The following is a 12,629-nucleotide window of genomic DNA, read 5'->3' as shown; positions in this document are numbered from 1 at the left end:
ATCCACCTTGGCGGTCAGTTCTGCAGGGACGGGGCTATGTCCAACTTGCTATGCTGCATCTGTAACTCCTGGCCTCTGGTAGAAGAGATTCTAAAAAGATGTTTAACAAATGATACATGGAACACTAGAAAGTACTACAGGGCATGAGCAGTTTCCAAGAGACATCGGCGCACTCTGTGGGGTCGCCCTGTCTGCAGCGGGGAGGGTGGGGTTGGAGAGTGACAGGAGAACACGCCTTTATTGGGAACAACCCCGGACGTTTACAATTACAGGAGCAAACAAACAGGCAGGCTCATAACGCTTGATTTAGAAACTAGTCCTATTATACATAGTGTTAACCCGAAACCTCAGTTTTCAGTTTAGGGTAGAATTTAGGGCTTAAAAAGTGAATGGCGGGCTTCCCTGGTGGCGCAGTGGTTGAGAGTCCGCCCGCCGAGGCAGGGGACAAGGGTTCGTACCCCGGTCTGGGAAGATCCCACATGCCGCGGAGCGGCTGGGCCCGTGAGCCATGACCGCTGAGCCTGCGCGTCCGGAGCCTGTGCTCCGCAACGGGAGAGGCCACAACAGCGAGCGGCCCGCGTACCGCAAAAAAAAAAAAAAAAAAAAAAAAAAAAAAAAAAAAAAACAAAACTGAATGGAGATTCAGCACAGAAAAACCACACATTAAGGACTGATTAAATATTGTACATTTTTCTCAAAGCTATCTTATAATAGCTGTTTCTCGCCTCTTAATTGATGGTGTAGTATCTAAAGGAAAGAAGCCTGGGAAGGCTATCCCATTGTATTTTTAGAAGTACTTAAGTGAACTGTAACAACTTGAGAGTCATGGCAACATCCAGGACGTTTTGTTTTCTCCCCGGGCAGATGATATATTGCTGCCTGCCAGACGCAGTGTCTGAAGGAATTTTGCAGATCAAGGGCCAGACCTTGACAGGAGACTTGTTCTAAAACAATCATCAGCTGGGCTGAAACACCATTAAAAACATTTCTAGGTTTGCTAAGAGCGCTGTTCATAGCATCTCACCCCAGAGTTTTTATCCTCTGCTTTTTGGAGTTGTTTCCATGGGGGCCACGCCCCCATGTCATACATGACAGCTGACAGGGGCATCGTGTAAGGTTGAGTGGTCAACTTTAAGCCTTTCTGCTTTAGCAGGAAATTTATAAAAAAAAAAAAAAGAAAGAAAAGAAACCTGGAGATTATCATACTAAGTGGAGTAAGTCATACGGAGAAAGACAAATATCATGTGATATCGCTTAATACAAACGAACTTATTTACAAAACAGCAACAGACTCACAGACTTAGAAAATAAACTTATGGTTACCAAAGGGGAAAGGTGCGGGGGAGGAATAAATTGGGGGTTTGGGATTAACATATACACACTACTAGTTTTAAAATAGATAACCAACAAGGACCTACTGTATAGCACAGGGAACTCTACTCAATATTCTATAATAACCTAAGCGGGAAAAGAATTTGAGAAAGAATAGATACGTGTACACGTATAAATGAGTCACTTTGCTGTACACCTGAAACTAACACAACTCTGTAAATCAACTATACTCCAATATAAAATAAAAATTAAAAAAAAGAAAATCTTTGTTCATCTTTGACTCTGGGCTCATAAAGTCTTTTATGCCCCAAATAGCTTATCTTCCAGATAAAATGTGAATTGCAGTACACACAATGATGTGTATCAAGTATAAAAGTGTGCTGGGATTTTGCATCCATCGTGAGGCTTTAGTCAACTGTATATATTGGGTTGGCCAAAAGGTTCATTCGGTTTTTTCCGTAAGATAGCTCTAGTAGTGCTCAGTTGTCTTTAACTTCGTTTGAAACAGTTTTGTTAGATTGTATTGTTACAGCTGTCATATCAGCATGCATTTAAAAAAAAAACTTATCAAAATTGGTGAATTTTTGTGTAGCCATTTTAATATTGAAGATGGAAGAAAAAAGCAACATTTTCAGCATATTATGCTTTATTATTTCAAGAAAGGTAAAAATGCAACTGAAACGCAAAAAATAGATTTGTGCAGTGTATGGAGAAGGCGCTGTGACTGATCAAATGTGTCAAAGTGGTTTGCGAAGTTTCCTGCTGGAGATTTCTCGCTGGACGATGCTCCACGGTGGGGGAGGCCAGTTGAAGTTGAAAGCGATCAAAGTGACACGTTAAATGAGAACAGTCAATGTTATACCATGCAAGAGATAGTCAATGTCATACCATGCAGGAGATAGTCAATGTTATACCATGCAGGAGATAGTCAATATCATACCATGCAGGAGATAGTCAATGTCATACCATGCAGGAGATGATAGTCAATGTTATACCATGCAGGAGATGCTGAAAATCATTTTTACCAGCTTGCTTATGTTAATCGCTTTGATGTTTGGGTTCCACATAAGTTAAGCGAGAAAAGCCTTCTTTACCATATACCTGCATGTGATTCTCTACTGAAATGTAATGAAAATGTTCCGTTTTTAAAACAAATTGTGATGGGTGATGAAAAGTGGATACTGTACAATAATGTGGAACAGAAGACATCGTGGGGCAAGTGAAATGAACCACCACAAACCACACCAAAGGCAGGTCTTTGTCCAGAGAAGGTGATGTTGTGGATATTGTGGGTTGGAAGGAGTCCTCTATTATGAAATCCTTCTGGAAAACGAAACGACGAATTCCAACAAGTACTGCTCCCAATTAGGCCAACTGAAAGCAGCACTTGACCAAAAAGCGTCTGGAATTAGTCAACCGAAAACTCATAATCTTCCATCAGGATAACGCAAGACCGTTTCTTTGATGACCAGGCAAAAACTGTTACAGCTTGGCTGGGAAGTTCTGATTCATCTGCCGTATTCACGAGATATTGCACCTTCGGATTTCCATTTATTTAGGTCTTTACAAAATTCTCTTAATGGAAAAAATTTCCATTCCCTGGAAGACTGTAAAAAGCACCTGGAACAGTTCTTTGCTCAAAAAGATAAAAAAGTGCCAACCGTGTCTGGCAGTTTGGGGAAGATGGAATCGTGAAGTTGCCTGAAGAAATGGCAGAAGGTAGTGGAACAAAATGGTGAATAGATTGTTCAATAAAGTTCTTGGTGAAAATGAAAACGTGTGTCTTTTATTTTTACTTTAAAAACCGAAGGAATTTTTTGCCGATCCAATAATTTTATCATTTTAACAAATGACATGAAATTTTATACTTACTAATGAAACTCCCAGTTCTTGTTTTTCTTTCTCAACTGGAGGAAACTAAAAAAGGAAAGATTATTTTTGCTTTGGGATTGGATTTATTTTCAGCTTATTTGTTGATTTGAGGGCCCATTACAATCCCCCGCGGGGCAAGGAAAGTTCTGAGTCTGTGGACCAGACTTTCCCTCCTGCCTCTGGCACTGATCAGGGCACACATGTGGGGACACATCACTTAACTTTCTGATGGGCAGTTTCCTCATCTGAAAAGCAGGGGTAATATATCTCCCTCACGTGGTTGATGTCTATGTTCAACGTATACTGGACAACAAGAATTTTTAAATCTGAATTTAGGTTGTTTTTTTTTCTTTCTTTCTTTCTTTTTTTTTTTTGCGGTACGCGGGCCTCTCACTGTTGTGGCCTCTCCCGTTGAGGAGCACAGGCTCTGGACGCGCAGGCTCAGCGGCCATGACTCACGGGCCCAGCTGCTCCGCGGCATGTGGGATCTTCCCGGACTGGGGCACGAACCCGTGTCGCCTGCATCGGCAGGCGGACTCTCAACCACTGCGCCACCAGGGAAGCCCTAGGTTATTTTTGTTTAGATACGTATTTGTAGGAAGAAAACTTGGATTGAGCCATAAAACCAGAGTCTGGGTTCTGCTGCTTCTTAACTCTGAACAAGTTAACTCAGAAACAGAACCTTTGGGGTCTAAGCCCCCTTGTCTTACAAATGATAAAACTGAAGTCAAGAAAAATGAAGTGCTTTGCCTAAGGCTATGCAGTAAACTAGTGACCAGGCATTGACCATAAACCAGGAGTCAAGGGGTGCCTGGTCCCAGGGTTTTCCAGTCATATGTCCTGCCTTTGGTACAGAGCTATGTGGATTTGTTATATTAATTATTTTCAGTGTCTACCTAATTTGATATTCTGAGTTCCAAAAAAACCTGCTTTAGATGAAAAGAGGAAAATGGCAACCATGACTGACCGGGAGGAAATTATAGAGCAGAGAGCCTTAGCGCTCAGTTATAGCTCAGAAAACTGAGACTCGGAGAGATGAATATTAGCTTGGACTTACACATGGACACACAGGCCAGCTCCTGATTCCCCATCTTTCCCCTCACATCACAGCTGCCTCCTTTTGATGGGAAATGGCAAGGTGACACATGTACTATATGTTGTTGGAAACCTTCCGTGGCTGGTACAATGCTTAGCACCCCATAAGTCTCCCTAGATGCCTTCAAAAAATTCTGCTACCAGAAGTTTCAGTAGAGAGTGTTGAGTGGGGTTTACAAACTGAATTCACTGGTATAATCACCACCCCGATCCAGAAACAGAGCACTATCAGCATTCCAGAAGCATCCTGCATGTCCCCAATCAATGGGGGCATCCGGTCCTCACTTCTGATAGCATAAATTAGCTTTCTCCTGATTTTGTGCTTTAGGTATAAATGGAATAAAATAGCATGTACTCATCTGTGTCTGGCTTCTTTTGGGGAATATTTTGACGTTGACTTAGATCCAACAGAAGTAGAGGGAAAAAACTCTTTTGCATATCGCCGTTTCATATTCATGATGAAAGCTGGTATCAATATAGCAGTTGATTAGAAAGAGTGTGTAGGTGAAATTGAGTTGCAAGTCATCCTTATTGCCAAGATTTTTGTACCTCAAGTGACTCATTTTACACTAAATTATACTTTTTAGTTAGGCCAGTTGGTGTAAGTGATACAAAATTGGGGAAGGAAAGTGAAAAATAAACTCTTTCTCTTGTGTGCTTCTCTTGAATTTATTATTTTTAAACAAATTTTTTGTTTTACGGTATGTTCGGAAGAGAATAGTGAATTTTCTAAATAACTATTCTATTCCAAATCAATAGAAACTTTTGAATAAAGATCCCAGATGATTCTGTCTTAGTTATCTTTGTATTCCTACTGTCTAACTAAATGTCTGGCATATAGTAGGTATTTAATGAATAATAGCTGCTAGAATAAATGAATGATTAAATAAGTTAAAAGAAGATGGCAAACGAAGAGTCATGACTTTCTTATTCTAGAGAATATGGACCATCAGAGTACTGAGGAAGAATAAGAGACTTTCTAAATATTGGAAGAGAGTTTTGGAAGTAGTTTTGCCGTAGGGATCTAGAGTCAGGCAGCTGTAATCCTCTGGTCCTTGTGTGGCAGAGAATGCTCACTATCTCCTAGGGTCCCTTTTCCTTTGCTTCTTCTAGTGATGGGATTCCTGGGTATTAGCAAGGCACACAGCTACTCAGCTAGAGACAATATTTCACAGCATCCTTTGTAGCTACGAGACTACAAGAACAAGAAGTTCTTGCCAATGGGAAGTCACCAGAAGTGATGTGGCATCTTCTGGATATTACTTTTATTAAAAAAAATTTTTTTAACATCTTTATTGGAGAATAATTGTTTTACAACTGTGTGTTAGTTTCTGCTGTATAACAGAGTGAATCAGCTATATATATACATATATCCGCATATCTCCTCCCTCTTGCTTCTCCCTCCCACCCTCCCTATCCCACCCCTCTAGGTGGTCACAAAGCACTGAGCTGATCTCCCTGTGTTATGCGGCTGCTTCCCACTAGCTATCTATTTTACTTTTGGTAGTGTATATATGTCCATGCCATTACTTTTAAAAGACAATTCCTGCTGACTGGGAGGCGATAACACTAGAACAGCTAGTTCTAGGGTCCCAGAGATGAAAGTCACATATTGGTAGCAGAGTCTCCCTGCTTTGCCTCTGCACTGTCAGTGAAAGACAAACAAGCTTCTATGTTATGAAGACATTTTATTCTGGGATTTCTTGTTTTTAATTGAAAAGAGACCTTAGCATGTATCCAATGAATACAAAAATTGGTACCAGAAGTGGGATGTGACCACATAAAAAACCTAAATTTTGTGGCATTGGATAGCAACAAGTGGAGGTGACGTGGGCACAATATTTCATCTAGGAACATTGACAGCACTTGTTATTCTGTGAAATATCATTTGGTAAGACAGTTACCTATTATAACTAGGAGGACAGGCTATGGGCCTACTGACCTTTAGCTCAAGGAGAACAACTCAGAATATACGTATATGTTGGCTAGTCCTCACTACTGTTAACAATGTATGATAAGAGGAAACAGAAGTTAGGTAATTACTAGTCAGTAAGCAGAGATAGAAGGGAATATAGCTCTGATAAGGGAATATAGCTCTCATTTATGGTTTGCAATCTAATATGGCTCAGAGCTTAAAAGTTGGGCCATGCAGGGTTGGAAGATCTGTGTCCCCAGACAGCAGTAGATAAGTTTGATGATGGAGGTCTTTCTCATGGACCTGCTGTTAAGTATTTTACTTGGCCAGAAAATGGATATCAGGCCAAAGCAAAGACTGGATAAAAGACATTGCCTTCCTAACTGTTTCAAATGGTTGCCACTAAAGGTAGCCAACATTAAACTGAAGCAAAGAGGGAAAGGCTGAACAGAGAGGCCAGGCTCAAGAGCTGTGACCAGAGAGATCTTTGGCTACCGTTACTTTCACATGGAAGCCAGTAGATTAGAATTCCACTTGGGTTGTGTGATCTATTTGCAGAAAAAAGGGTAGGCATGACTATCAGGCAGAGGGGTAGACATGGAAGAGAGTGATGTTACCCTAATAACCATTTTTACTTACTTTCTTTTTCTAACAAACTATCCAATTCCCCCTGGCAAGTATTAGCAGGGCACACGGTTGCCTACCTAGTTGCTATATTCCCTCAGCTTTCTTTGGGATTAAGTTTACTATGTGACTCATTTCTAGCCAATGGTATGTGAGAGGGGGTTTTGTATGTTTGAAAATCATTGGTTATTTACTCTCTCTCTCCACACCCCGCCCCCTTTCCCATGTCTTTGAATAGACAAAAACTGGAGCTTCCCTGGGCCAAAGAGAAGAGCTGCATATTGATGACAATAGAGCCATCCCACCTGTGTGATATCACCCACTTCTGGACTGTTTCATGGAAGAAAAACAGACTTTGGCTTTATTTAAGCCACACTATTTTTTAAGTGCCTTTGTTTCAGCTTAACCTGTAGTCCAATGAACACGTAGGCTTTTGCACACTCTCAGGTTCAATACAAGAAAGGAGAAACCACTTTAAGTATTTTATTTATTTATTTTTATTTATTTTTTTATTTTTTGCGGTACGCGGGCCTCTCACTGTTGTGGCCTCTCCCATTGCGGAGCACAAGCTCCGGACGCGCAGGTTCAGCGGCCATGGCTCACGGGCCCAGCCGCTCCGCGGCATGTGGGATCCTCCCGGACCGGGGCACGAACCCGTGTCCCCTGCATCGGCAGGCAGACTCTCAACCACTGCGCCACCAGGGAAGCCCCTACTTTAAGTATTTTAAACTGAAACGGTTTTAATACAGGGGATTAGGCACTTAAAAACATTAGAAGGGTTGAAGAAACAGGTTCTGACCACAAAACTTTACAAAACCGACCCACTGGAGGTTACTACCTCTGAGACCAGCCGCAAAACTCTGCCAGGATCAAGAACTTGCTGCTGTCTCTAAACACCATGGTATCTATAGAGTGGATGCTGGAGCATGGTGCCAAGGAGCCTTCATTTTTTGCCAGAAGAAACAGTCAAGAAAGGATAAGAAAGTGGTTTCTGCCTCACTTCTGCCTTCTATATCGTCATGTCTCACTTGCATGTATCTACCTTTCGGGACACAATTTTCTTCCGGTACCCTAGCTGGAAATCTAGTTTTTGTCTTTGCAACCTCTTCAATGAGAATGAATGGAAATTAAGTGAGCAGATTCAGTCCCAGCACCCAGTTATCGCAACTCTATTCAATAGAATGAAAATGGTATGTTACCTACCTCAAAGGGCTCATGGGAGAATTAGATGAGATTTAATATATGTGAAGCACATATATATGACTGGCACATATTTAAAGCTCCAAAAATTGTAGCCATTATATCATAAAATCATCTAGTCACTTAAAATATGTGCCTCTTTGCCACATTCATGTCCTTTTCACCAAAATGATTCATTGGTTAGGGATCGATAAGCTTGATAAAGATGCTTTTTCTGTATAATAATATAAAGTATCCATCTCCTATTATTACAAAAGCTAGCTGCTACCTGAACATTATGAAAACATAAATTTTCTTTAGCGAATGTTCCAGAAAGTAAGAACACGCCATGGTTTGACAATAGGGTGAGGCATGAAGGCTGGAGAAAGCAGTAAGGATCCAGTCATTTTTAGACTCTCTTCAAGAGTCAGAACTGTATTTTAGAGCAGTGGGAATCTATTGAAGGATTTTAAGTTGGGGAGAGGCATTATCACACTTGCCTTTCAGAAAGCTCCCAGATTGCTACCTCAGAACCCTGTCAGGGGAATTTTAGGGTAATGGAATAAATTTATGTTTTCAATTAATATATACAAAATGTCTGTAGGTGCTTTTGTATACTTATTACCTTCTGTGAATTAAAAGCCTGATTCTGATTCATACAAATAAATGAGAGGAAAGAAAGAATATGTCATCTTCTGTTGGTTTATAACTATGAAGGAAGCAGGTATTATGTAAGATTTTCTATGAATTGGATCCAAAGTTCTCCAATAGTTATTTAATGGCTGAGTGTGAAAGACTTTTAAAGCATAATTTGGCTGCACTGCTACCTATTAGTGACCAAAATGTTGGTAAATTTCTTTATGTTATGTGACCAGACATCGTAATGATTCAGACATTTTACTCAGGCTCTCCTGATGAGACACCTCACACAGGGAGACCTCAAATTGATGTACAGAGAATGATCGAGCTACATATGCTGAGGATAATCTTGCTGGACTGCCGTTTCATTCATCTGTTTGGATCTTCAGTCAAGGGTAACAAAACGATGGTAGTATGCTTAACAATTCCTTTTAAAAGGAGTAGATGATATAAAGTGTGGTATGCCCTGTTTTAAAATCAATGATGTCTGAGGTAATTATAGGACATGGCAAAACTGCAGGGATAGATATCAGGTCAAATGAAGAAAAGCCATTCAGTTGCTGAGCAAAGAGTGCCTGTCAGCTCTGTTCCACGACACTGGTGACAAATGCCAGTGTTGCCAGTATCATTACAGGTAAAATGTCAGTCACAGTCCGACTTCCTTAGTCTCGAGTGTTTCCTGTGCAGTCTAAAAATACACTGGGAGAAAGTAGACTGAGCTCACGGGCTGGGAGCAATCTGCTTCATTCTGAGGAGAAACCAGACTCTTCATTCAGTATCTAACTGTGGAATACTAAAAGAAATTAAGTCATTTAAACAACCCCCAAACTATGATTTAATTAAAAAAGTGGTTATTGGATTTGATACCTCTTAAGGTGTTCTTGGTTCTTTTTCTTCCACTCTGATAATCTAAGAGTTAGTTTCCATTAGCCCAGTCCTCCTTGAATCCAGTGAAAAAAGTACAATTCAGAGTAAGTGTGACTTTCTGAAATAGTATCTTTGAACTGTTAAAATTTTTAGAACTTTAACTCCTAGAGATATCATATGTTTGTGAGTTTGGTCAGTAATTTTACCAGTTCGATTTACTTATTGCATATTCACTGAATGCCTACTATGTGCTGGGCTATCTTGAGCAAAGATTTTCAGGGTGTGTACTCTACTGAGGACACATTTTTCTGAACCTTCACAGTCTCTGTATTACAGACATGGAAACTGACTGCTGCCATGCCAAGAAAGATGAGTTACCCGTGGTGACAGAGAGGGTCACTTGACTAGAGTTGCATGGATGAGCCAGATGAATTGGTCATCATTAGTCATTTTCAAGTCATGCTTACATGACCTGGAATAATGTAAACTAGTTACAAGACCTAAAATATTATTTTAAATAGGTATTCTTAAAAAAACATGGCAGTATTCTTATGTTTTACAAAGTCTCTAAAAAGATGCAAGTTTAGATTAGATTCTTAAAAAGAATACATAAAGAAACAGGAGATATTTATTAATAATTAATAGTTTATTTAAATTCTTAAGAAATTATTTGCAGCTTTAAAATCATACAAGGATGATGAAGGGGAAAACAGGTAGGAAAATTTAGGAATCCACAAATCAATCAAAGTCATACACATTAACAAAATGAAGGATAAAAATCACATGATCATCTCAGTAGATGCAGAAAAAGCATTTGACAAGATTCAACACCCATTCATGATAAAAACTCTCAATAAAGTTGATATAGAGGGAATGTACCTCATCATAAAAAAGTTTTTTATGACAAACCTCAGCTAACATACTCAATGGTAAAAAGCTGAAAGCTTTTCCTCTAAGATCAGGAACAAGACAAGGATGCCCAGTCTCACCAGTTCTATATAACATAGTATTGGAAGTTGAAGTCAAAACAATTAGACAAGAAAAAGAAATAAAAGACATACAAACTGAAATGGAAGAAGTAAAACTATCACTAATTTGCAGATGACATGATACTATATATAGAAAACCATAAACACTTCACCAAAAAAGCTACCAGAACTAATAAATAAATTTAGTAATGTTGTAGGATACAAAATTAATATACAGAGATCTGTTGCATTTCTATACACTAATAATGAACTATTGGAAAGAGAACTCAAGAAAACAACCTCATTTACAATCTAATCAAGAAGGATACAATACCTAGGGATAAATTTAACCCAGGAGGTGAAAGACCTGTACTTTGAAAACTATAAGATATTGATGAAAGAAAATGAAGATGATACAAATAAATGGAAAGATATACTGTGCTCATGGACTGGAAGAATTAATATTGTTAAAATGTTCATACTCTCCAAAACAATCTACAGATTCAATGCAATCCCTGTCAAAATACTCATGGCATTTTTCACAGAACTAGAACAAATTAATCCCCAAATTTGTATGCAATCACAAAAGATTTTGAATAGCCAAAGCAGTCTTGAGAAAGAAGAAAGCTGGAGTTATTATGCTCCCTGACTTCAAACTACGTTACAAAGCTATAGTAATCAAGACAGTATGGTACTGGCACAAAAACAGACACATAAGATCAATGCAACAGAACAGAGAGCCCAGAAATAAACCCACACTTATATGGTCAATGCCTCCTATGACAAAGGAGGCAAGTCCATGCAATGGGGAAAAGAGGGTCTTTTCAATAAGTGGTGTTGGGAAAACTGGACAGCTACATGGAAAAGAATGAAAGTAGAATATTTTCTCACACCATATACAAAAATAGACTCAAAATGGATTTAAATGTAAAATCTGCAGCCATGAAACTCCTAGAAGAAAACAGGCAACACTCTCTTTGCTATTTGTCTTAGCAATATATATATTTTTTGGATCTATCTTCTCAAGAAAGGGAAACAAAAGCACAAATAAATAAATGAGACCTAATTGGATTTAAAAGCTTTTGCATGGCAAAGAAAACCATCAACAAAACAAAAAGACAACCTACAGACAAGATCCAGTGCATTCAGGGAGGTATGGCCATAGAAAAGATAACCTACAGAATGGGAGAAAATATTTGCAAATGATGTTACTGACCAGAGGTTAATATCCGAGATATATGAATAGCTCATATAACTCAGTATCCAAAAAAACAAAAACAAAAAAACAACCAACAACCCAATCAAAAAATGGGTGGAAGGCCTGAATAGATATTTTTCTAAAGAAGACATATAGATGGCTAACAGGCACTTGAAAAAATGTTCAACATAGCTAATTATTAGAGAAATGCAAATCAAAATCACAATGAGATATCACCTTACACTTGTCAGAATGGCTGTCATTAAAAGGACAACAAATAACAAGTGTTGGTAAGGATATGGAGGAAATGGAACCTTAGCACACTGTTGGTGGGAATGTAAATTGGTAAAGCCACTGTGGAAAACAATATGGAGATTCCTCAAAAAATTAAAAATAGAACTACCAAAGCATCCAGCAATTCTACTCCTGGGCATTTATCCAAAGAAAATAAAAACACTAATTTGAAAAGATAAATGTGCCCCAGTGTTCATTGCAGCATTATTTACAATAGCCAGGACATGGAAGCAACCTAAATGTCCATCAACAGAGGAATAGGTAAAGAACACAATGGAGTATTACTCAGTCATAAAAAAGAATGAAATTTTGTCATTTGTGACAGCATGGATGGACCTGATTAGTAATTAATTAGTAATTAGTAATATAATTAAGACAGAGTAATTAATTAGTAATTAATTAATTAGTAATTAATTAGTAATTAGTAATATAATTAAGACAGAGAAAGACATATACTGTATGTTTTCCCTTATATCTGGAATCTAAAAAAAGAACCAAAACAAATGAACAAATATAACAAAACAGAAACAGACTCACAGATACAGAGAACAAACAATGTTCACTACAGAGAAGAGAAGTGGGGAAAGGAGTGAAATAGGTGAAAGGGATTAAGAGATATAAACTACCAGTTACAAAGTTAATAAGT

At 38.7% G+C, this 12,629-nt stretch overlaps 1 long non-coding RNA gene across 1 annotated transcript in view; it reads right to left on the bottom strand.

Annotated features, from left to right (window-relative positions):
• Positions 1-1,110: 1,110 nt before the first annotated feature.
• LOC307194334 overlaps positions 1,111-12,629 on the bottom strand; it is a 37,841-nt gene continuing 26,322 nt past the window's right edge. The window contains exons 4-5 of the long non-coding RNA XR_013830549.1: positions 3,205-3,249; positions 1,111-3,033 (exon numbers count right to left, since the gene is read on the bottom strand). This is a non-coding gene — a long non-coding RNA (uncharacterized lncRNA). The remainder of the gene's footprint in view (positions 3,034-3,204; positions 3,250-12,629) is intronic.

This window comes from Stenella coeruleoalba (assembly GCF_951394435.1).
Source record: "Stenella coeruleoalba genome assembly, chromosome: 11".
Taxonomy (NCBI): domain Eukaryota; kingdom Metazoa; phylum Chordata; class Mammalia; order Artiodactyla; family Delphinidae; genus Stenella; species Stenella coeruleoalba.
Note: the sequence above shows the minus strand (reverse complement) of the source record. Positions and strands in the feature narration are given on the sequence as shown.